Source organism: Rousettus aegyptiacus, unplaced genomic scaffold (genome assembly GCF_014176215.1).
Source record: "Rousettus aegyptiacus isolate mRouAeg1 unplaced genomic scaffold, mRouAeg1.p scaffold_m13_p_7, whole genome shotgun sequence".
NCBI classification, from domain to species: Eukaryota; Metazoa; Chordata; class Mammalia; order Chiroptera; family Pteropodidae; genus Rousettus; species Rousettus aegyptiacus.
Window position 1 is genome coordinate 81,651,334 of NW_023416310.1, and position 23,267 is coordinate 81,674,600.

The following is a 23,267-nucleotide window of genomic DNA, read 5'->3' on the forward strand; positions in this document are numbered from 1 at the left end:
CATCGGGAAAATGGAGCATATAAAACTTTCAGGGAGTTTTTATGTAAATGAGAATGGTATATTGGTGTTACTTAGAGGGGAAAAGGAGGTCAGAATAGGGTTAGTGTGACATGGTGATTGAAATTAAAATATATGTGTAAGCTGAGGGAAAACATCTAGAAGAAAGAAGTAATCAGAATGATGTGAGGAAACTGCTGGATCCATGCCCTTGAATAGGCAAAAGAATATGGGATCTAGTGCATAAATAGAAGGGCTAGCTTTTCATAATACAGACAGCTCATTTGTAATAACAGGAAGAAACAGGAGGAACATGTGGGCTCAAGTGGTCTCTGTTCCATAACCGTGAATCATTCTTCCATTTTACACAAGTTACATAACCTTCAGTAGACTTGTACTCTGTATCCTAGCATACCTTCCAAGACCCAGATCAAATGTTCTTTTAGACACTTTCTTCAGTATGAATAGCTCATGCTTTTTTTCTTTCTTGAACTCTAATAATACTTATATGTAACTGTATGACCCATTTAATGTTTTTAACATTTAATAAAGCCTTGTTTTTGTCTTCTGTTTCTAGGTTAAAAGCTAAATCATTGCATTATATTTACATAGCAGCCTTTAAACTCATGTCCATTTTTAAGACCCCACTGAAGTCACTGTTTTTTTCTGTGAATTCTCCTGTGACTTTTTGAGTTAAATTCTTCCCTCCTTTTGGCTAGCATATTTAGTCTATATCTTTATAATATCAAATCTCAAAACTCCACTGCAAATATTTCTGTCCATCTCCCCAATTGATTCTTTAGGATATGGAGGCTATCTTACTTATATTCACATCCCTAGCTGTAAACAGATCATCTTACACATCATAGGTACAGAATTTATGAGTGAAAAAATGAAATACTAATATTATGTCTGGTACGAGAGTATGTGCTGATTGGGTAACAGAATGTAAGAGCTAAAAGTTTAGGTTCTGGGTCTGGATCCTTTCTTTTCTGCTCACTAGCTGTGTCCTTGGACAACTTAGCCTCTCAGTTCCTTCAGTTTTCTAATCTCTAAAACTAATAATTGGGATGATAACCAACAAAAGAGTTTTGAGGATTAAATAAGGAAACATACCTAAAATACTTAGAATAGTAAATGCTAGCTATAGCTATAATAGCTAGCATTAGTAAATGCTAGCTATTATAATTATAAATGTATCATTTGAGTCTCACAAAAATCATGTCAGATAGATAGGCACATTAAGCAATATTATTTCCAATTCATAGTTGAAGAAAATATGCCCAAGATGGTCAAATGAAGGTAAGCTGCTTCTGACATGCCAGATCGAAGAATGTGGCAAATTTTGTCTCCCAAAAGTAGATAATAGTTGGGCAAAACTGTCAAAAAGAATCGTTTTGGTCCTCTGGGATTCAGCCAAAGGCATATAAGAAATAGAGATGGGTTTTTTGTTTGTTTTTGTTTTTGTTTTTGTTTTTCCCATGAGGAGCTACTAAATTTCACATAAGAATTGAGGAAGTCTGTAGCATTCTTTCCTGGAGCTGCTCCCATGTCCCCGCCCTCTCAGCTAAGTAGATATGGTGATTCTATCAGAGAGGTTCAGTTTGGGAAAATCGGCAACATTGATGCAGAAGAGGTTATCAGTTAATTTGGAAGGGAAGGCAACATACCTGCATCCAGCAGAGGAAAGCAGAGGCCTGAAGGTACTCAAGACGGAGATGGCGGTGCCCGCTGGGGAAGCAGCAGAGCCACTGTCTCACCTAAACGAGGATTTAACTGGAAGGTCTGGGAAAACAGACACGTCAGCTAACACATTGTGAGAAAGACAAATTCCTTTAATATAGGCCAGACACATTACTAAACAAGGAAACCAACGACATTCAGGGGAATAAAAATCAGAAATAGTAGTTACTACAATATATTATCTACAATGTTTCAGACTTCTTATGAACAAGTCAGCTGACAGTTAATTCAATTAGTCTTGATTCATCTAGGAATGTCTTCTTTTCACCTTCAATTCTGAAGAATGGTATCACTGGAAATAGAATTCTTGGTTCCATTTTTTTTTTTTTCCTTTATCATCACACTGCTTTCTGGCCTTCATTATATCAAATTAGAAGTCTGCCCTTAATCATATTGTTTTTCTTTACTGAGGGGTTATTGTTCTTTTTATGCCTAACTTGAGGTTGCAAAGATTTTATCTTGTGTTTGATCGGGGAGTTCAGTAGTTTTATTAAGGTTTTACATTCAGGTGTGTGCCCATTTTGAGTTGATGATGATGATGATGAAGATGATGATGATGATGATGATGATTTATTTAAAGAAATCCAATTGCTCCAACTGCATTTGCTGAAATGGCTGTCCTTGCTCCATTAAATTGCCTTTTTTTACTGTGTTATTTTATTTTAGTATTAGTTATAATTTTACAGCACATTGGCTAGACATATATTTAAAGGGTCTGTAATGATCCCCCCAATTACTCTGTCTTCCCTCTGTTTCCACACACAACTGTTACATTGCTTCTCACTGCACCCCTTACACTGTGCTCCCCATTTCCGTGACCATCTATCAATGACTTTAAATCGCCTTTTACCTTTGATGAAAATCAGTTGCTCATAAGGTGTGGGACTATTTCTGGATTACATAATGTATTTAATACAAATGTATAATCATACATAATTGACTGTAGTAGTCTATAAATAGCTAAAAATATCAATGAATTACTAAAATTTGTTGATAATATAGTTTTTCACATTCTTCTGTATCTCTGTATTTCCAAATCCTTTGAAGATATTACTCTATGTGTTTTTCTTGCGTGTTTTTGAAGATAAAACAGTAGTATTTCTGATATTTGCCTGTGTCTGCTTTTATTATTTTCTATCTATATGTTAATATTAATTCTTCAAAAATATCTGTAGATGTATTTTAGTGTTTCCAAGACTGTAAGGGTAGAGGCTAGAACTAACAAAGAAATATGAAATTTGCATAGCAATTGAGCAGTTTATAAAGTCTTTGGGAAGCTTTTCTTTTTCCCAATGATGCTAGTGCTAAAACAGAAGTATTACTTTGGCTCTCCTTGCTGGCATTGTTTTATCTAGTTCAATTTCTCACAGAGGGTAGTCATTCAACAGTCACTTCTTGTAGGAGTCTCCCCACCTTGCACTGCCCAGAGCTTTGTCTCTTGAGTTTGATGCAACTGTCATTATCAAACACTCTACGTAGTAGATGTCCTCAGAGCAGCTGAGATTTCGAATGGATGTCTAGTGAGGAGATAGATATGTGGATGTAAATTTTGGCATACATAGGTATAGATATATGTTCATATGTGTGTTTATGTGTGTGTATACATATACACATTACTATATTGGGCAGAAGGAATTGTTATATGTCCCACTGGTTTAACTCAAACTGATGGTAAATCTATGAATAAAATAGTCTATTTCCTGCTAAATGATTTTATGCATGGGAGTATTACAAAGAAAGGTTTTGGGGAAAGTACTCTTTATGATTGTTCAAATTCCATATAGTGAAGTGCTCTCAACAAACATGAAATTTACGTATCAGTTTATATTTGCTGTTGAGAAATTATCATGATGCATCAGGAAATTACTTGTTAAAAGTAGTTCCCTAACTAGAGTTCAGACATCCATTAGTATCTAATCCAAAATCTTAGACTCAAAGAAATCCTCTAACACTTTATGGTTTCTTATAAACATTCCCTTCTTAGAGATCAACTCTTATGCCAAAGCCTAGTTTGATAATTTCTCAATTTTGACACTTTGTTCTAGCCATCATCTACATGCTTACTGTTAAGCAGCGATAGATTGCACTTTCTGTTTTGTGTCTGAAGAAAGATCAGTTTCATTTGAGTAAAATCTAGACTCTATCCCCTAATGAGGATAAAGGCTGCAGCTGCATGTAGCTGTGGCTTGGCCAAAGTAATTTGCTAAAGTTTCAAAACTCTAAGCTTTGCAATGAAGTTTTATTTGAAAAAAAATTTTTTTCTACAGCAGATGTTGTCTTTCCTTTTTATTAGATAACTTGATATTGCTTCTCTGTGAACCAAACACAGAATGAGACAGTGGTGCCAAATGTGTCAATATCAAATAGTTGATTCCCTGATGAATCTTAAGTAGTCTGAATAATGTGTATTTTTAAAATACATGGAAGATATTTAGAACCTCAGAAATCAGAAATAAAATCTAAAATCTCCCTTCTATCGTGCCCTGCGTTTCTAAATTCTTTTGAAATGCAGATAGAATGGGCTGTAAAACATTTGAAATATATGCATGCCTTTTTAAAAATCAAATCTATTTATCATTGAAATTATTATTTTTTAATAAATCTCTAAGTTTGTTCCATATTAGCATAGTCAAAGCTCTTTCATTTTTAAAAAATTTCCAATCCACCACCCTCCTTCCCTTTGGTAACCACCAGCTTTTTCTCTATATCTGTGGATCTCTTTCTGGTTTGTTTTGTTTATTCATTTATTTTGTTTTCTTAGATTCCACATAGAAATGAAATCGTACAGTATTTGTCTTTATCTGACTTGTTTCACTTAGTATAATATTCTCTAGCTCCATTCATGTTGTCAAGCAATAAAAAAGAATGTCAAGATTCCATTTTTTTTATTGCTGAATAATATTTCATTTTATGTATATGTGTATGTGTGTGTATTTATATATATATGACATCTTTATCCATTCATCCATTATTGGACATCTAAGTACTTTCATTTCTTGACTATTATTTGCAATGCTGCTGTGAACATAGGGGTACATATAGCTTTTAAATTAGTGTTTTTGTTTTCTTTAAGTAACCAAAAGTGGAATTTCTGCATAGTATGCATCACTATTTTTAATTTTTTGAAGGATCTTCATACTGTTTTTCATAGTAGCTGCACTAATTTACAGTTCCATCAACAATGTATGAGAATTCTCTTTACTCCACTTCTCACCAGCACTTTTTATTTGTTGATTTATTAATGATAGCGATTCTGACAGGTATGAGGTAATGTCACATCATGATTTTAATTCGCGTTTTCCTGCCGATTAGTGGTGTTGAACATCTTGGTCGATTGGCCATCTGTATATCCTCTTGGGAGAAATGTCTATTTGGGTCCTCTCCTTGTGTTTTTTAATTGTATTATTTGTTCTTTTGGTGTTAAATTGTATGTGCTTTTTATGTATTTTGATATTAACCCTTTTATTGGATGTATCATTGGTGAATATGTTCTCCCATTCATTAGGTTGTATTTTCCTTTCGTTGATGATTTACTTTGCTGTGCAAAACATTTTTAGTTTGACATAGTCTCATTTGTTTATTTATTCTTTTGTATCCCTTGTCCAAGAAGATATTTTCAAAAAGATATTGCTAAGAGCGATGTCGAAAAGTTTATTGCCTGTGTTTTCTTCTAGGAATTTTACAGTTTCAGGTCTTACATTTAGGTCTTTAATCAATTTGATGTTTATTTTTATATACAAGAAAGTGGTCCAATTTTATTGTTTTGCATGTATGTGTCCAGTTTTGCCAACACCACTTATTGAAGAGTCTGTCCTTACTCTATTTTGTGCCTCCCTCCTTTGTCATAGATTACTTGATTATCTAAATGAGGGTTTGTTTTTATTTTATTCTGTCTATTCTATTCCATTGATCTATACTTCTGTTTTTTATGCTAGTACAGTGCTGTTTTGATTACCGTAGCTTTTTATTATAGCTTGATATCAGGGACTGTGATACCTCCCACTTTGTTCTTTTTTTGAGATTTCTTTGGCTATTCAGCTTCTTTTTTGGTTTTATATAATTTTTAGGATTAGTCGTTCTAATTATGAGGGAAAAAATGCCATTGGTATTTTAAATTTGAAGTACTTGAGATTTTAAAAAAATTTATCTTAAGCTGCCATTAGCTTATATCATCTTACATTTCTTTGGCATAATTGTTTTAATTGAGGTTATATTAACACATACTTACATACCTTGAGCAAGTCAATATTGCTTAAAAGAATTAAAATACTGTTTTGTGCTAAAACTGTAAAACGAGAACTGAAGAGTAATCTATTGCAAGGTATTTATAGAATGTCAACCACAACTTTAACAATGTGCTAGACTATATGGATATAAAGTTAGCTTGCCCCAAGGAATTAATTTTGATAGAAAAAAAACTTTAAATAAAACTAAGCATAAATGCAATTTATCGAACATGGACTATATGGCCTCCTTGAACTATTAGCTTTATTGACATAATCTCACATATTCATCCCTAATGGTTTTTGTAAACTTGATACTTACTATATCAATTTTTATATGCATCAGGAGAGCTTAAGTCCTTACAAGTAAGGCTAGGTGTTATATACTGGAATGTCACATGAGATAATGTAATATTTTTTTTTAATTTTGTAACAGATGTATATGTGCTACTTCTCTCTTAGCCCAGTATAAGTTTACTTTTGTTTGAACATTACTAAGGCTATAGAGTTATTCTTACAACAACTCTCTAAATTTGAGATTAAAATCCTAAATTATAAACTGGAAAATGATTTAACTGCTATGTACATCTCCATCACTGTATTCAACCATATGCTCTATTCATATACAAACTACATTTTCAGACATTATGCTAGATTATTAGTTATCTTTGTGTGATCTCCACTTTCTCATTTAATACTGGTCTCAGGTATCTGTCTCATATACCTGTATTTTTAAATGTGTAGTGTAAGGACTCGAACAGATCAGAAGCTCAGTAATTGTTTGTGGATGATAAATTGGTTCCTTACTAAATTCTTTAGTACAGTGATCCTAAGTCACTAGAATTATATGGGGAGCTTTTTCTAACTTTTAATCCTAAAAGATCCTAAATTTTCTTACCACAGTAAGCTGATGATATTCATCGGGGTATAGTGTATTCTTCAAATGTATTGGGCTATGATACAGTTTGAGAAAACTATCCTTGTTAAAAAATTAGTTGGGGCTTCCGCTGCATCATCATTTTAGATTAGTTATAGCCATGTTACTCACACTGTCTCCTGTGAACAAATGCCGCTCCACAAACTCTTTGTTAAGATATTGCAATAAAGACAGAGCTTGAGAGGCTGTGTTTAGAAACTTTAAGATAAATTATACATTGCCTTGACTTTTAAGTGCCTAATCAACAAGCTTGTATTGTTTATGTTTTTTTTACTTTGTTTTACTATTAATTCTTTAAAGAATATATTAATTTAATCCATAAACAATGAATTAAATATTAAAAATAAACAAAATAAACAAAAACTTGATCTTTTACCACAGATAGTTTGAGAAGTGAGACCATGTATAGTAAAAAAGGTATGTTCTTAGCATTTAGGATTCTTGTTTTATTAATGTTACTATGGTTTTTTAACACATAGACTATGCCAAAAAAAAATATAGACACACACACACACACACACACACACACACACACACACACATACACACTTTTTTTTTTTTTTCTCAGAACCCGAAGAGCTGATTTGGGACAGATTTACAGAGTAGATTATCTATAATTTAATTATCTATGATTTCTCAGGGAGTAGCTTTGACTATTAATATGTGCCTAGATGCGCTCAGTGTCATTTGGTCTGGAAGGGGATCAGGCAGGGAAAAGAGTGTGGTGAAAGCTGCCAACAGCGTTGCGCTGACCAGGAACCTTGCCTCCTACCGTTACTGGTCACCATTGTGCGGGGCTGCTTTGAAAGGAGGAGCGAATCTAGTCTATGACAGGACGCTTTACGTTTTTGGTATCCGCCTACCAGCTTTCCCTCTGCAACACCGTATGCAGTGGAGATATAGATGGTTATGCTTCCCAAGAGGGTTCAAAAATCAAGACGAGAGGGAGAAAGAAGTTAACTGTAGTGGTGTAACGTCTCTCTCTCTCTCTCTCTCTCTCTCTTTAAAAAAAAAAAAAAATGTAATAGTATTGTAATGGCTATTTAATTATATACACATATGAAAGCACCCTGTTTTATGTTTCGAAAATGTAGAACAACTGTCCCTTCTGCTTTGTGAAAACCAGGTTAAACAGGTAATTCCTGGCCTGAAATTGTAAAGGTTTTGTAGTGTGACATAAGCTAATACACTAAATCCAGGAAAGATATTAAGCAAAACATGTTAAATGATTTTTCAGTTCATCTCATGTTTATTCTGAACCCAAGTGGCACAAAAGACAAATGTGGAGAAAGACACAGAGAAGATAAAATGTTGCTATTAAAAGAGAAATTCAGAAACAGAAAGCAAAAATAAGAACAAACTCAATAAATATCTCAGTCTATTTTCCTTCTTAAGCAGTGGAATGCTTAATTAAAGAAATACTTTCTTGGAGTGTATGTCTTACAGAGAGTGTTTTTATTCCTATGCCTAAGAAACATAATCATCGCTTCTTTACAGAGGGCAGTATATGTTCACAAAACAAATGCTGCTAGGCAGAACACTGGATCTGTTGAACTATCTGCCAGAAAGATAATTTAGTTTGGGCTTTGTTTTAACAAAAGTGCATGAAGCATAACGGTAACAATCTCTATCCCCATTTAAAGTGAAAGGAAGAAAAAAACCCATCTTATTCTAAGACCCTCTAAATATATCAGAATTATTTATAAACTATGCAATATGTCCTAGAACTTGTGATTGGAAACAAGGAAAAGAGAGAGAGGGAGAAAGTGGGAGTTCTGTAAATCAAGTCACAGTGCAGCTGCAGGCTGATCAGGAGCCAGAGACCTGTTTCAAACAAACCCCTTAACTCACCTTGTTATCCAACAGGTATTGATTTAAATGGGTCACCTTGCATGAACCCCCAATTACTGCGTGTCAAGAAAAGCAGACAAACACCTACGTATAAGAGTTTCTGATTTCTATTGAGCTTAGCATGCAATTGAGAGTTAACAGACAAAAAATAAAATGAAAACGAAACCCGTGTCCTGTGTTGCATGGCAACAGTGAGTTGAGAGAGCATCCCCTCACCCCGCTCAGTTGCCAGTTCCCCCAAAGGTCAAACAGAAGTACAGAACTGTTTGGTACCTAGAATGCAGTCCCCCAGAGACCTCTGCTAAAACACGTTCTATCCAAAGAATTATGTCACCAAAGTAGGAAGCAACCATACTTACAGATATAGTGACACTTTGGGAGCCTGTTTCACAAATCCGTTTTGAAAACATTCATGAGAACAATACCATAGAAATAAGTTTGTAATAAAAGCCATGTATGCTTCTTTGTAGACTTCTCGTTATGTAAATCGAGGTTTGGTGTATTCATTCTTTATTGCTATGTAACATATTACCCAAAATTCAGTAGATGGAAACAGCACAGTCGTATTATTTCCCACAGTTTCTTAGTCTCAGGGATCTGGGGCCAGCTTAACTAACTGCTTCTGACTCAGCGTCAATGATGAGGCTGCAGTCACTTAAAGGGTCTGGGAGAGTTGCATCCAAGCTCCCTCACTGAGTCATGAGGTTTAATTTCCTTACCACGTGGGGCTTATAGGGCTGCTTGTGATACAGCTTCTTCCAGAGAATGGATCTGAGAAGTTGGGAGTGAGGGAGAAAGACAAAGAGAGACAGAGACAGAGAAAGACAAAGAGAGACAGAGACAGAGACAGAGATAGAGAGAGAATGCACACAGTTTCGAGGTCATCGGGAATGCCAGTTACCAGAGTCTGCCATCTGGCCCAAATAACCTAATTTCCTTTCACATGCAAACTATATTACACCTTCCCCAAACTTGTCCTATCATAGCTTCAGATAGGCTTCTAGTATAAATGCACCAAATTAAGCCCAGGTGTACATGAGTCTTCTCACAGGCATCAAAATTCAACCGCTGGATTGTCTTTATGTTGTATTCTCCATTTTTCTTTCTTCCCTTTTTTTTTCCTTTCTTTGTTTCCTCAGTTGCTTCTTTCCTTCTTTCCTTCCTTTCTATTTCCTTCCTTCCTTCTGAAAAAGAACAACATTCTATTAGGGCAGAATCCATCCAGAGAAGCTTCCAAGAGAGCATATTTCAGCTAAGACTTGAATGAGGAGTAAAGGATATTAAGAGACATAGAGAGTAAGGCAGTTTCAGCTAGAAGGAAACAGTGAATGTGAGTGTACCGCTGTAAAAAAATAATAATAATAATAATTGTGTAACTATATTTTTCATTTATATTCTGAGAGACACTGAATATTTACATTATTAAGAATTTATAAAAGCTGAAAATTGGTCTCTTGACAATCCTGGATTGATGAAGTGAATCTATGTTTTGAGGGCCCATGTCTGGCTGCAGTATTTTATTAAAACAGCCTGAAATCCATAGTAACCAGGCCCTTGACTCAATAGAAATCATGGAATCTCTAATAGGAATATTGGGTTATAAAGTCTCTGCTCTTATTGGGAGGTGGAAACTTTCTTCTGAACGTGACACTGCAGTTCTTAATTGCAGACGAGATGAAACTGACAGTTGTGAAAAATGTTTGATCTTAGGCTGTGTAGAGCCCGTCATTGAAACATGAGTCTCCTAGAAATGTCACTGTTTAGCTACAAACAGTTCCTGTAAAGCAAGCACGTGGGACATCTGGAGTGAGCAGGTGATCATCTCAGCATTGTGAGTTTGTTAGAAAGAGCAAAGCTGCCGAAAATGCAGAAAGGACATAAGAATCCTGGTCAAAATGAGTGTTTCCCTCTTTCTCTGATAGCATGTCCCCCCCCCCTTTGGATCATACCAGATTTATAATAGTTGCTTCAGATATCCTATCAATCAACTGATTGTTGGTTCATTAAGTGAGTTTTTGAAAAATCAAAATCACAAAGACTTATATAACCACTGAAGATTTTTTTCCAGGATTTTAAATGAGAAAGTTCATGAATTTACAGTGTGAGAATTGAGAATAGAACCAGAGACCATAAATGGTGTAAAAAAGCGTCAATAACAACTGTGAAGGTTATGAGATTTTACCCTATATGCAACCTAATAAGTAAGCCTATCATTTTAAATGATTCATACATTGGTAACAAACAAGCAGTGATATGATTGTTTTATGGCAGACTAGTATAATAGATAATGATTGATTCACGTTAGTAAGGAAATATCCAAAAAAGTTTTCCATATGTTTAGTGAAAAAAGTCTGCATATAAGTGGACCTGCTCAGTTAAAAACTATGTTATTCAAGGGTCAGCTGTATAGCTAAAATGCCTTTACATTATATTTAAAACAATATATAAGAAGATTCTGAAAGGTGAAAAGAAGACATAATAGCTAGGAACCTTGGGTACAGGAAAATGTAATTCTCTGGGTTTTCTTTTGCTTCATACATCGCAGAATGGATTCTGGAAGAGCCAGCCAACCAGAAATGCCAGTGGGTGAAGACAGAAAAAAAAAAAAAGAAAAGAAAAAGAAAAAGCTGCAGGAAAAGCCTCTCCAGCCAAAAATCAAGAAAAGAGGCAGTCTAGTAAGAGAAAAAATGATTAGACAATAATTGCCCTACATTGATCACCTGCCACAGAAAAAAATATGGCCTTGCCCCCAGTGTTGTTAGCAAAGGCCAGGTGAGAACTTAGACCTGCCCTTACCCAACTATACCGAAGCATCCCTCTCCTTTCAGGCTGTGTGGTATCAGAGAAAATGGGATGCAGAGTCCAGACTGTCTTTGTGCCTGGTATAGAAATGGCACGGGAAATCTACAACTCCCACTCCAACCCAGAGATTTCAGGCGTGTGCCCTCCTCCGTACTGGGCTGGTGCCAGAACAGGCCACATGGGAATCCAGGACTTGTATGACTTTCCAGGATACTGACTTTCTACTCCCTCAGGGATTTCAGGGGAGGCATGTGGAAGCAGTATGGGGCAGCCCCGTACTCCCATCCTCATCCAGCCAAAATGAGACATCATTCTCCCCAACCAGGGTGCAGACAGGTACCAAGAAAGGAACAGAGGCTGACTTCAGGCTAGGCTCGCTCCAGTGGCTCACGAGTTGTCCAGGACTGTTTTTTCTCTCTCCATTTCTTAGCTGCACACTGTTTGGCCCCATTCTTTGTAGGCTAACTTCATCAGGTGACATGGCCACTAGCAGCTCCATGGCTACCTACAACATAGTCAAGCCTATATCTGGTCTAAAATAGAAAGCTTACTTCTCTTGTATTTCTAACAAATATCCTGAAATTGAGTCGTCTTTGACCATTTTGTTTTAGTTGGGCTATGTGCCTATTTCTTAACAAATCACATAGGAAAGGAGTGTGGGACATACTTAAGGACTTAAGTCATTAATGTCCCCTCTTTTCCATATGAAATTTAGAATACTGTTGCAAAAGAGAAGGTGAATGGGTATTGAGAGTTAGCAAAAGTGGACATAAACATATAAACTCAATTTTGGGGTACACATACCAAATAATACCTTATCATTTTGCAACTTCTTTTTTCACTTACCAAATTATTAATTCCAAATCAAAATGTATAGAATTATTTCACTCTCCTTAAAGACTGTATGATATTTCATTTTATGGATTGCATTCTAACCTTTTGATGAACTTTTAAGACATTTTACATTTTGTTTTGGGGGGGTATTTTTGCTATTATAAACAGATGCAATAAATATTTTCATGTGTAAAGTTGTTCTGAAACAGTCCAATAGGAATTACAACTTCACTAAAATTAAAAGAAGAAATAAATGCTTTTCTTTCTGTTTGCCTTTAAGAAGTCATGGAGGGGGAGCAATTTCAAATATGAAAAAAAAACGATTTGTCACTTGATGTTATGTAGACACAACAGATGGTAAGAGTGATATGTAATTTTAACACATTCTAGGTTTCTGCAGCATGTCAGGTATTAAGATTTTACCTTCTTCAGATATATTAATTTGAAGCTTCTTAAATTCTCAACTACATATACGGTAGTTTATAATATAAAATAAAAAAGTTAAACTCGTAGCTTCATCTTCAATTTTAGTCAGTTAGAAACATACACAGTCACCTCCTCACTGTTAATACTTGAGGCAGTGGGTCTGATGCAGCTTAATGTTTTTTGATGCTTTTGTTTAATACTCCAGTTTGCTATTTTGAAATATCCATGTTAATTTATGAGCTTAACATGGAATACTACGTAACAACAGTACATGCCTCCATATGCCCATTTTGTCAAGAATATCAGGATTTCCAAGAGGCTATTTACATTCTATAGGAATTTTACTTTTATTTCCACATGGGAATGATAATGCTGCTTTAAATGCAAAGTGTGTTTTATAATCAGAAAGGGAGGAAATGGAAATTAACATCTTAGTTTATATTATTTTGATTTAAAGGTCGAAGTCTGTTCTTTGTACTGATGGCTGTTACTCCTCTTTTCTTTTCTCTTTGCCTGTTCTCTTGAGTTACTATTTTGTTCCACTTCATGAGAACATTGAGGATTTTGATTTTATTCTTCCATTCTGGGATACCCCAATACTAAGAGTACCTTTCCCTCCCTACAGAATTTATTTCAAAATTATTCATAAGGGTTGCAATTGTTGAAAGTTCGATGTAATCCCCCGCCCTTCCCTTTAGAGGTGGGACAAAGTAGCGTGGCTAATTTGAATTGCAGTATTCTTCTTTAGATTTTAAGTGGGATCACATCCATGGGCTCTCTCATTTTGAGGGTAACTCCTAAAATAAGAAGTAATGACTATATTCATCTTACCAATGGAGAAAGCAAGCAGTCTTGGCTTTCCTCTACTCATGTCAGATCTAGACTTCAGTCAAGTGCTATTTCTACTAGGTCTGCCTGCTGCCAAAATATTATACACTCCAAATTTTTTTATATCAGTACCAGATATTTTATTTTGTTTGCTTACTATTTTTTATGCATTTCAAAATTCCTTTTCTTGTCATATTTCTCTTTCTGTAGTATTTTTAAAAAGAAGTTCATTTAATCAGTTCATTTTTTTATGGGAAAATATTTTTAGTAATTTGAAGTTTTTTATAGTTCACCCTCATTCTTGAAAAATTTACTTAAATCAAATGTAGAATACTGATAGTTATTATTTCTGAATAGTTTAGATATATCATTTCACTCTTTTTTGATGTTGTTATTGCTAATGGCAGTCAGCCAAATATCTTTGCTTTTTTGTTTTTTTCTTTTAGAAAGAAAAATTCTTATCTATCTGGTTTCTTTGAAGAAATATTTATGTATTTGTGCTCTGCAAATATTCTTTGTGCTATATCTAGGTGTGATTTTTATTTACTTATACAGTTTGGGATTCATTGGTAATTCAGAATCTATGGTGGCATATTTTCCACCAATTTTTTTCAACTATTACTTTTTTAAAATATTGCCTTACTTCATTAATTATAAATTCTATCATATCCTCTTAGAACTAAGGTAATATCTGATTAGTATTTACTCATCTCTTTATATTGAATCATGGATAATTTTTTAAATTTATTTATTTAGATTAGTTTCAAGTATACAGTACATTGGTTAGACATTTATATAGTTCGTAAAATGATGCCCCAACTTGCTCCCTCTCTCCCTTGACCCTCTACTTAGCCATCATATTAATGCTAACTGCATTCCCTCTGCTGTGCTCCCCATCCCTATGACCAACTATCAACTACTAATTTGTACTTCTTTAACCCTTCACCTTATTTTCCCATTCCCCTACCCTCTGTCTGTCACCAAATCGTCCACTATATTAGAGTCTATTTTTGATTAGTTTTTTCTTTTTGTTCCTTAAACTTCACATATACGTGAAATCATATGGTATTTATTTTTCTCTGTCTGATTTATTTTACTCAGCATAATAACCTCTAGGTCCACCCATGTCATTGCAAATGGTAGGATTTCATTTTTTTTTTTTTTGAATGGCTAAGTAATATTCCATAGTTTCTTTATTCATGGATAATTTTTTTAGTTCTATCTTCCAGTTCAGTAATGTGTCCTCTGGGTGAGATGAAGATGCTTCTAACCTATTTTAGCCCATTGCCAGTGTTAAATTTCAACAAATTTCATTTCAGTCTTTGAAAATATTCCTCTTCAGGCTTAGCAATCTCTCCTTAAATACTTGATCTTCTTTTAATAACTTCAAACATACTGAAAATTTTCAGTTTTAGTATGTTCCAGATAAATCCAATATTTGAATTTGTGGTGCTTTTGCTCTTTGTTCTATCTCCTGGCATTCAATCATAATGCCTTGCTTACTTGTATGTCCTGTGATTTTTTTTTTTTTTTTTTTGGCAGGGGCTGGGGTTCGTTTCACATTTGGTGGAAAATTTGTTCATGGGATTTCTTTGAAGTCTTGTTTGAAAGCACGTTCCTCTAAAGAGGATTTGCGTGTATTTCTGGCAGTTAGTTGAGTGTATTATCAGCCTGACATCAATTTATACCAACATTTTTGTCATGAATACTGACTCTGCCCCCTTAGTAGCTGTTTGCTGGGTACATAATTTCTTTGTATCTTTATTTTCTCATTTGAGTGGTAGTTACAATAGTACTTAGCTAATAAGTTATTGTGAAGTGATATAGTTTCATGTAATATTATCTCTTTAGTATCCAACTCAATAGACATAATTATTAATTCTAAAAATTGTTCCAAACAATGTATCATATTTTATAGATTAGGAATATAAAATTTATTTTTTATTTGATTTTTTTTAGTTCAACTGAAAATTCAATTCAACCCGCTCCCCGCCCCCGCAGCCAACCATCCTTATTCACCTTCCCCTTCTCTCTGTAGCACATACTGGGAGAAGAAACTTTCAAATACCTTTTTCTTTCCCAGTTGCCACTGGCATGTGCTCACCGTATACCTTAGTGGTTACGAAGAAGTGTGCCATATTTGCTATCTTCCACTTTAGGTTTCATCTGCTGAGAATGATTCTTTAGAGTTGACTTGTTTCCTCTCTGATGATCTCACCTTGTCTGCTCTTGATTCTTTTCAGATTCACAGAAAATAGAAATGCCTGAGATAGTCCTCTGGTCAATAGAATCAAGGTACTTTCTCTTTATCTACTGGCTAGAGAGTTGCGAGAGACTTTCACAGTGGACAAATTAAAAGAGATTTCCTTCTCTTATAAAACTATAAAAGGCTTGAAGTTTACAGACATTTTTACTTAGAGAATGAGATAAATAAAACCAAGGAAAATGATGTCTTTATAAAGGGTAAATGGAATGAAAAAGGAATAAAGTATTTTGCTGATAGTAGATTCTCTTCTCCCTGATTTTTAGACAACTGGTCCACGCTGGGGTGTGTCATGTGGTGCTCCCTGGATGACAGTAGTACCAGTCAAATCTAACCTTTGCCCTTGGCTGGTTTTTATTTCACCTGATATGTTCGTCAATGAACAAAATTCATTATATTTACTTTCTTACCACTTATGCCGTGATCCAAATCCTAATTTTGGATTTAGCCATAATATGTAGTCTCTGACTTTGTTTGGTGTCAAGTGCTTTGCAAAAAAAAAAGGGACTGGATTTTGCTTTAACTCCTCTATTGTCTACAGTAAACTGATGTTTTTTTTTTTTTTTTTAAAGAACTTTAGCTCATTCTATATACATCTGTCCTTACCTCCCATTTGGATAAGGAGGTAATGGTTACATCTTATAGTAGATATATGACTATTCTGTGAATGGAGTCATCAAATTTGGTGATAATTGTTTAAACTAAAATTTTTTAGAGAATAAAAGCATATAATCATTAAAAATTATAAATCAAAGAAATTATAAAAATTATAAATCGTCAAAGAAATTATAAAAACATAAACTAAATGGGGCTGCTGGTAATATATTTTTCAATAATATTGAAGGACGTGTTCTATATAACATTTATGTAATAATAATGACTATCATTTGTTTGTTGAGTTCTCAGTACTGGTTTACTGGTGTCCACATTAGAAATAACAGTCATGGTTTTTCAGAGGCAGAGAACCATCACCTCATCCCTAAAGAAATAAAGGAACGTTAGCGGATAGTGACCCAGGTATAAAGGCAGGCTCTGGATTAAAGAGAGACAATAGGTTCAATCCTAATTTCAGAAGCATCAGTACCAAGTAACCTAATAAAATTGATCTAATAAATTATTTTTTTGGGGGGGAGAAGATATTGAAAATTAAAAGAGAGCCAAAAGTTTTCTTTAGAATATCTAGATATAGTTATTACAAAAATGTGTAGAAAATATAAAAAATGTTGTTGAAACTAAAATATTTGATTTGCGAGAAACAATTTTCTTTCTATTTACTTTAGACATTTGGTAGGGGCTCAGTAACATTTGATTTGAACTTAAAATCTATAAAGAAAGACTTAAACCAGTTAGGATAATCATGATATATGGCATTCTATATGCTCTTGAATAAAGTAAGTAAATAAATGATTACATGCTAATATCTTAATGCTCTGCATTCAAAAGTGATTTATGAGACTTTAAAAATTTTTTGAGATTTAAAAGTAAATATTTAATTTTTTGTATTTAAGAAAACATATTTAAAATAATTATATGTAATGTATATATTTTATGGTCACCATTAATTTTACAATAAAATAAAATAACATTTACTTGCTAAAAAGGCTTATGTCTGGATTATGGGTTATTTTATTATTTCTTCTGCTTTTCTGTGTTTACACAGAAAATATCTACAATTTTCACATTTTTTGGCTGTAATAAATAACAACATTTGCTTTATATCAAAAAGTAATGGCAAGGAAAAGAGCCGATGCTGGAGACACAGATTTTTATTTTTATTTTATTTGTTTTCTTTAGCATGCAAGGCATAAAGAAATCTGAGTCAAATAACTGAATTTATTATTCTGTTCGAAGTTGAAAGTTGCTAAGTGGTTAAACAGACTCATGGAGATAAACAAGAGTACTCAGCACTGCTTTGACAGAAAGACATTTCTTATATTCCTGGAATATTTATTTAACCTGTATATTGGAATGGTAGAATTAGAAAAACTTCTATAGTGTGTTGCCTTACCCAGATAAATTAAAGCTGTTTATTAATTTAAACATCCAAGAAATTACACCTCTGAGATCTGAAAGGGGAGATTCATTTGTGGCATTGTCCTTTTTTATTTTATCACCTAAATAGGGAGGCCAAGTTTAACATATTTGAAACAGTTCTAAAAGAGAACAGACAAAGTCATTAAGTATATGACAGTTTACCATAGACTGCTGGGAAAATAGAGATTATTCAAATAAGAAAAAAATATCATTGTACCTCAGGATGGCTGTGCAAGTTTTCATGGAAAATCTTAAAATGAGATTTAAAGAAAAGTATCGAATTAATGGAAGAGAAGATCATTTCCTGAAAATAGTTTGGAATCGTTCAAAATGTAGCGGGAGAGACTTGAAAGTTTGCCTCAGCCCTAATTGGGGATGGAGGAACTCATCAAAACCATAACATGTGTAAATTAATTGACATTGATCTTAGAATTTAACTATCCCCTCTTTCTAATAAAATATGTCAATTTTCAAGGTCGTGGAAGGGGAGAAAGTGTGTATACTCTGAGTTAGCTCATTCAACATCCACTCTTATTCCCTCCTAGTTTACTTGTCTGTACTCAGAAAGCGAAGAGCATCTAAGGCAACCAGGTTACAAATGTGATTTAGGTTCCAACACCAGAAGTGTTATGTGAGGCTTGGAAAGTAGACCTCAAAGACTATGAGTTAAGAGGAAATACTTCTGGTGCTATTAGCTTTTTCCTGTCAAACAGTCTCGAAAACATTTTTTTTTTTTCTTAAGAAGCAGTGGAAGATTTCTTATACCAAGTCTCTAACTGTGACTGCTGAGATTTAGGACATGGGAATTAATTTTGCTGATGACAGCCTCCTGATTCCCAAATCAAAATAAATTGATATGGTGCAGCTTTCAGAGGCGGCAGCGGCTTCTTTATTTCCTGACTCTCTCTTCACGCAGAAGCAGCAGCCTTCTCAGTAGATGAGGTCTATCGTGTTGTTCCTGGTGCTGTTTCTGAAAGTTCAGTCTAAAACCTGTTTCATTAGCCTTTTCAAAAACTTGTACCTGAACTATTTAGAATGCTCTGTGCTATATACAGTCAAACACTGACCAATACGTCCCGCAGTGAAAATTGGCAGTATGGAAAGGGAGGAAGCAGATGACTAATTAGTTTACAACATAATTGTTAAATATATATATAGTCTGTATGTGGATTTTGTTAAGGATCTATTGAGCTCCAGGCTGAATGTTGTAGCAAATATCTCTTTTATACATAATAATAATATAAACTAATTTATTTATTGTATCTAAGGTTGGTAGTAGTTTAAAAAAATGAAATTGATTAGAACAACTGAAATCTGGTCAAGAGAAATTTCTTTTTAGTCCTCTTCCATTTCATGTTCACCTCTGTATTTGGCAGTTATCTCGAAGGCAGGAAGATTTAAATGTTCAAAATAAACACATTTTATTTCTTATATTTTTGTTTTCTTTAGATTAGTCTTACCTTGAGCCCAATAATCTCTCTCTCTAGGCTTCAGTTTTCTCATCTTTAAAATAAGGATAAACTATCATACCACATTCACAAGGTTGTTATAAGAGATAATGAGTTCACAAATTGAATTGGGGTTTTACAGACTTGTCCTTAGGCTCATGATCACTGGAAGAACTCACAGTACTCAGAAAAGCTGCTCTTCTAATTGTTATGGTTTATTACAGAGAGAGGATATAGATTCGAACCTGCAAAGGGATCTGGTCAAATTAGTATAGCATGGTCTAAAGCCTCAGACCCACCAAGACATTCTTATTAGGCAGCATATTTCAGAGGTTATCTCCCAGGAAATGCTAATGGGTAAAGGGAAGTGAGAGGTTACAGAAATGTGCTAAGATAGACATTCCACAAGAGAAAATAAGCTGTAGAAAATCCTCATTCGCCTGGTATTCACTGTTTTCTTTGGCATGAAACTGATTTCCTGCTGTGTTAACATTAAAAATTCCCTAAAGGATTTGTTGGGAGTAACAACAGAAATATGACCAGCCCAGATCTACATAGTGACTATGTAGGCATGGGTTAGTACACATGAATACTAAATATTCAAATCAATAGAAAACCAAATTCACTCTTCAGTCAAGGAAGGTTAAAATAATAGGAAATGTAAATTAAGGTGAAGTTCAGCAGGAAACGTTAATCAGAACCTGCATTCTCACACACATATTTGAGGCAAATGACAGCTATTATTTATTAATTTATTTACATACTCATTATGATTAAACACCTATCATTCATTCATTTATTTATCCATTCACTTAGCAAGTATGTACGGAATACCCAACATGCTCTAGGAACTGCTCTAAGTGCTGAACCCAATAAAGAAAACGCATTAAAGACCTCTGACAACTTACATTTTACCAGAAACAACCATAATAAACAAATACAAATCATTTCACATGGTGTTAAAGGCTACTAAAAAAAAAACAATTGAAGCAATAAAGCACTAGGTTTTATACAAGCAATCAAAATTTCCCAATTAAGCAAGTATCTGGAAGCCTTAAGGAAAGGTAGAAAGATTATCACTTCCTAAAGAAAGTTATCTATGAGTGTATTAGTTTCTTATTCTGCTTTAACAAACTTAGCGGCTTAAAACAATACTAACTTATCATATAGTTCTGTAGATTAGAAGTCTGAAATGGTTCTCAGTGGACTAAAGTCAAGATCTACTGGGCTATGTTCCTTCTGGAGACTCTAGGGAACCATCTGTTTTCTAACCTTTGCAGCTTTATAAAACGTTGCCTGCATTCCTTTGCTCATTGCTGCTTTCCATCTTCAAAGCCAGCATGGTTAGTAACTTTATCATTTTATCAGTACTTTATCTCTTATGCTTTATCACTTTAATACTGACTCATCAGTCTTCTCTTTTATCTTTTCATACACCTGGATGAAATAGTACCCACCTAGATAATTGTATTTTAAGGTCAGCTAATTAGGAAACTTAATTTCATCTGCAACCTTAGTCAGTCCCCTTTGCCAGGAAACATACCTATTTCAAGGTTTTAGGGATTCAGATATGGACATCCCTGGGGGAATGGGAGTTATTATTCTGCCTTCCTCAAAGAGCTACATTTATTTGAATACACAAGCAGCAGTCTGTCCACGTATCATCCAAAAAAATTAATAATAATAAAGTTTTTTCTCTATTTTACTATGTTAAATTCAATACTGTTATAATTAAAATTGCCATCTCTTGGTTTGGTATTTTTAAATAGGCCTTTTCCAACATTGAAGATCCACAAGTAAGTGAACAATTTTACATACTCATGTGGTTTTGCAAAATGTTGCCTCATTTAGAGTGTAATCAAGGTTCATAACAGAGTTTGCACAGCCATTGTTTACCACATGTAAGAAATTCATTGTACAAAACATTATTGTATATGACTCAGATCATAGGTAAAAACATTTAGACAAAAATGAGAATATTCTTTATAGTTGTTATATGGTAAAATAACTAAGGGGAAAAGGCAGATATAAAAATGGCTTCAACTGGAATTAGATATTCTGGATAATACCATTCAAAAGGTAGGGATGATGAGTGCAAGTCAAATGTGATAAATAATTCTTATCCTATAATATGTAGGGTCAGGCATCTATTAATATGGGATCTATCATTCTCCATATATTTATTAATCACAGTAATAATTTATACTCTTTTTTCTTAGGATATTTATCTTTTTTAATCTTCTAGTTGAAATACAAAATTTGTATAATATGTTATTCATCTCATCTGTTGATAGGGGAGAACCCAAGTATCACTCTTTGTGCCAAGTGATTGAGTAACAACCAAGATCCATATAGCAGGGCAGATACAGAAACTGCACAGACAACATAAAAAATGTAATTTGAGAACACCAAGGGGAAACATTTTTAATTGAAGACCAAGCCCCCATTGAACTCACTTCTGAATCATTCCTGAAAATGACCATGCTGCTTATTATGGGATGCATTTTTTAATGGTGACATGGGTAGGAAAAGATTGTCAGATTCATTCAGGATGCCTGAGGGTCACATGTTTAGTGCCTAACCCTTGAGATACAAGACAAAGAATTATTAATCAAATTTGGCATCTTCAGATCTCTCTTTCTTGAGAGAAAATGTCCAGAAAATCTATCTTTTTCCAACCGGAGCCCTCTCAATTTATGCCTTTTTTCCCTTTAATATAACAAGTTGGGAGCTAAAGGTAGGAAAGAATTGTGAAAGATTGTGAGGGTCAAAAATATCCTTTTGACCTAGGATGAGAGTATCTATAGCCTAGCTCCTCAAATGTGACAAGAATCATGATATCAATTTAATTTTAGAAGACTGGTACTATCTTCTCATGTTGTCAGAGGACTTCAGATTTCACTGGATATAGAATGATTTTCCTATCAGGAGTTATTGCTTTGGACATTGTTACAACTATCTAGAAGCCATTTCCTCTGTGGCTGTGACCCTTAAGTTCCAAAGGAACATACTTAAAGACAAATATTATTTATCTGACAGAATCTTAGGAGGTTTTTATTGCTCATATGATGTGCTCTGTGTCATTGAAACCAAGTGAAATCCAGGTCTTTGTTTAATTCAAAAAAATGTGTTTGCAATATTTTGTAAACTCTAAAATTACAGTTATGTTCCAAGTCCCCTCAAATCTATTTCATTTCTCTTAACACAACCCCATAAAAACCCATATCCTTGAAATGAGGGTAGGGAAATTATGGTTTAAGAGAAGAAAAGTTATTAAAGAAAGTATCCTCTTTACTGCAATTTGTGTATACTTTTCTGAAAGAACTTGCCTTTCTTAATATTTCAAAATAGGTCAAGCTCAGACTCTTCGAATGTTTTAATATAAACAGCAAATACCTCTAATCCTAGAGTTTATACAGAAAAAAAAAAAGAGGAAAAAAGTCTTTTTTTTTTTTTTTTTTTACCTCCCTTCATATCCTTGTTTATAAAGGGCTTTTGCTGTATCTTAGGTCTGGAGATTTTGTAGATTTAGTTTTTTAAGGTACTATTCTAACTGAGAATGAAAGAACAAAGAGAAGCCAACATCCCTGGGAGATTTTAAAGTTTCTTGAAGTCACTTACAATGCTATTTTAATAGTATAGGTAAAGAGCCATTCAGACTAAAATGCACTGGAGGGCTTTGCCAGCAGCACTATGGAGGCACTAAGGTGAAAGAGGAAAAACACCGGACCAGGGTGAGAAGAGCAGGATTCCGACTAAGTGCTTGCTAGTCATTGTTTTTGGCCATAGGCAGCACCTTCTCTCAGAGTCTCAGATTCTTTATGTCCAAAAATAGAGGATTAAAGGCTTAGGGGTGACCTAGGAGAATGGGGCATTATATT

General features: G+C 34.2%; 1 long non-coding RNA gene across 2 annotated transcripts in view; it reads left to right on the plus strand.

Annotated features, from left to right (window-relative positions):
- Nucleotides 1–23,267, plus strand: part of LOC107521912 — a 75,764-nt gene that overhangs the window by 20,886 nt on the left and 31,611 nt on the right. The gene's annotated exons all lie outside the window — the stretch shown is intronic.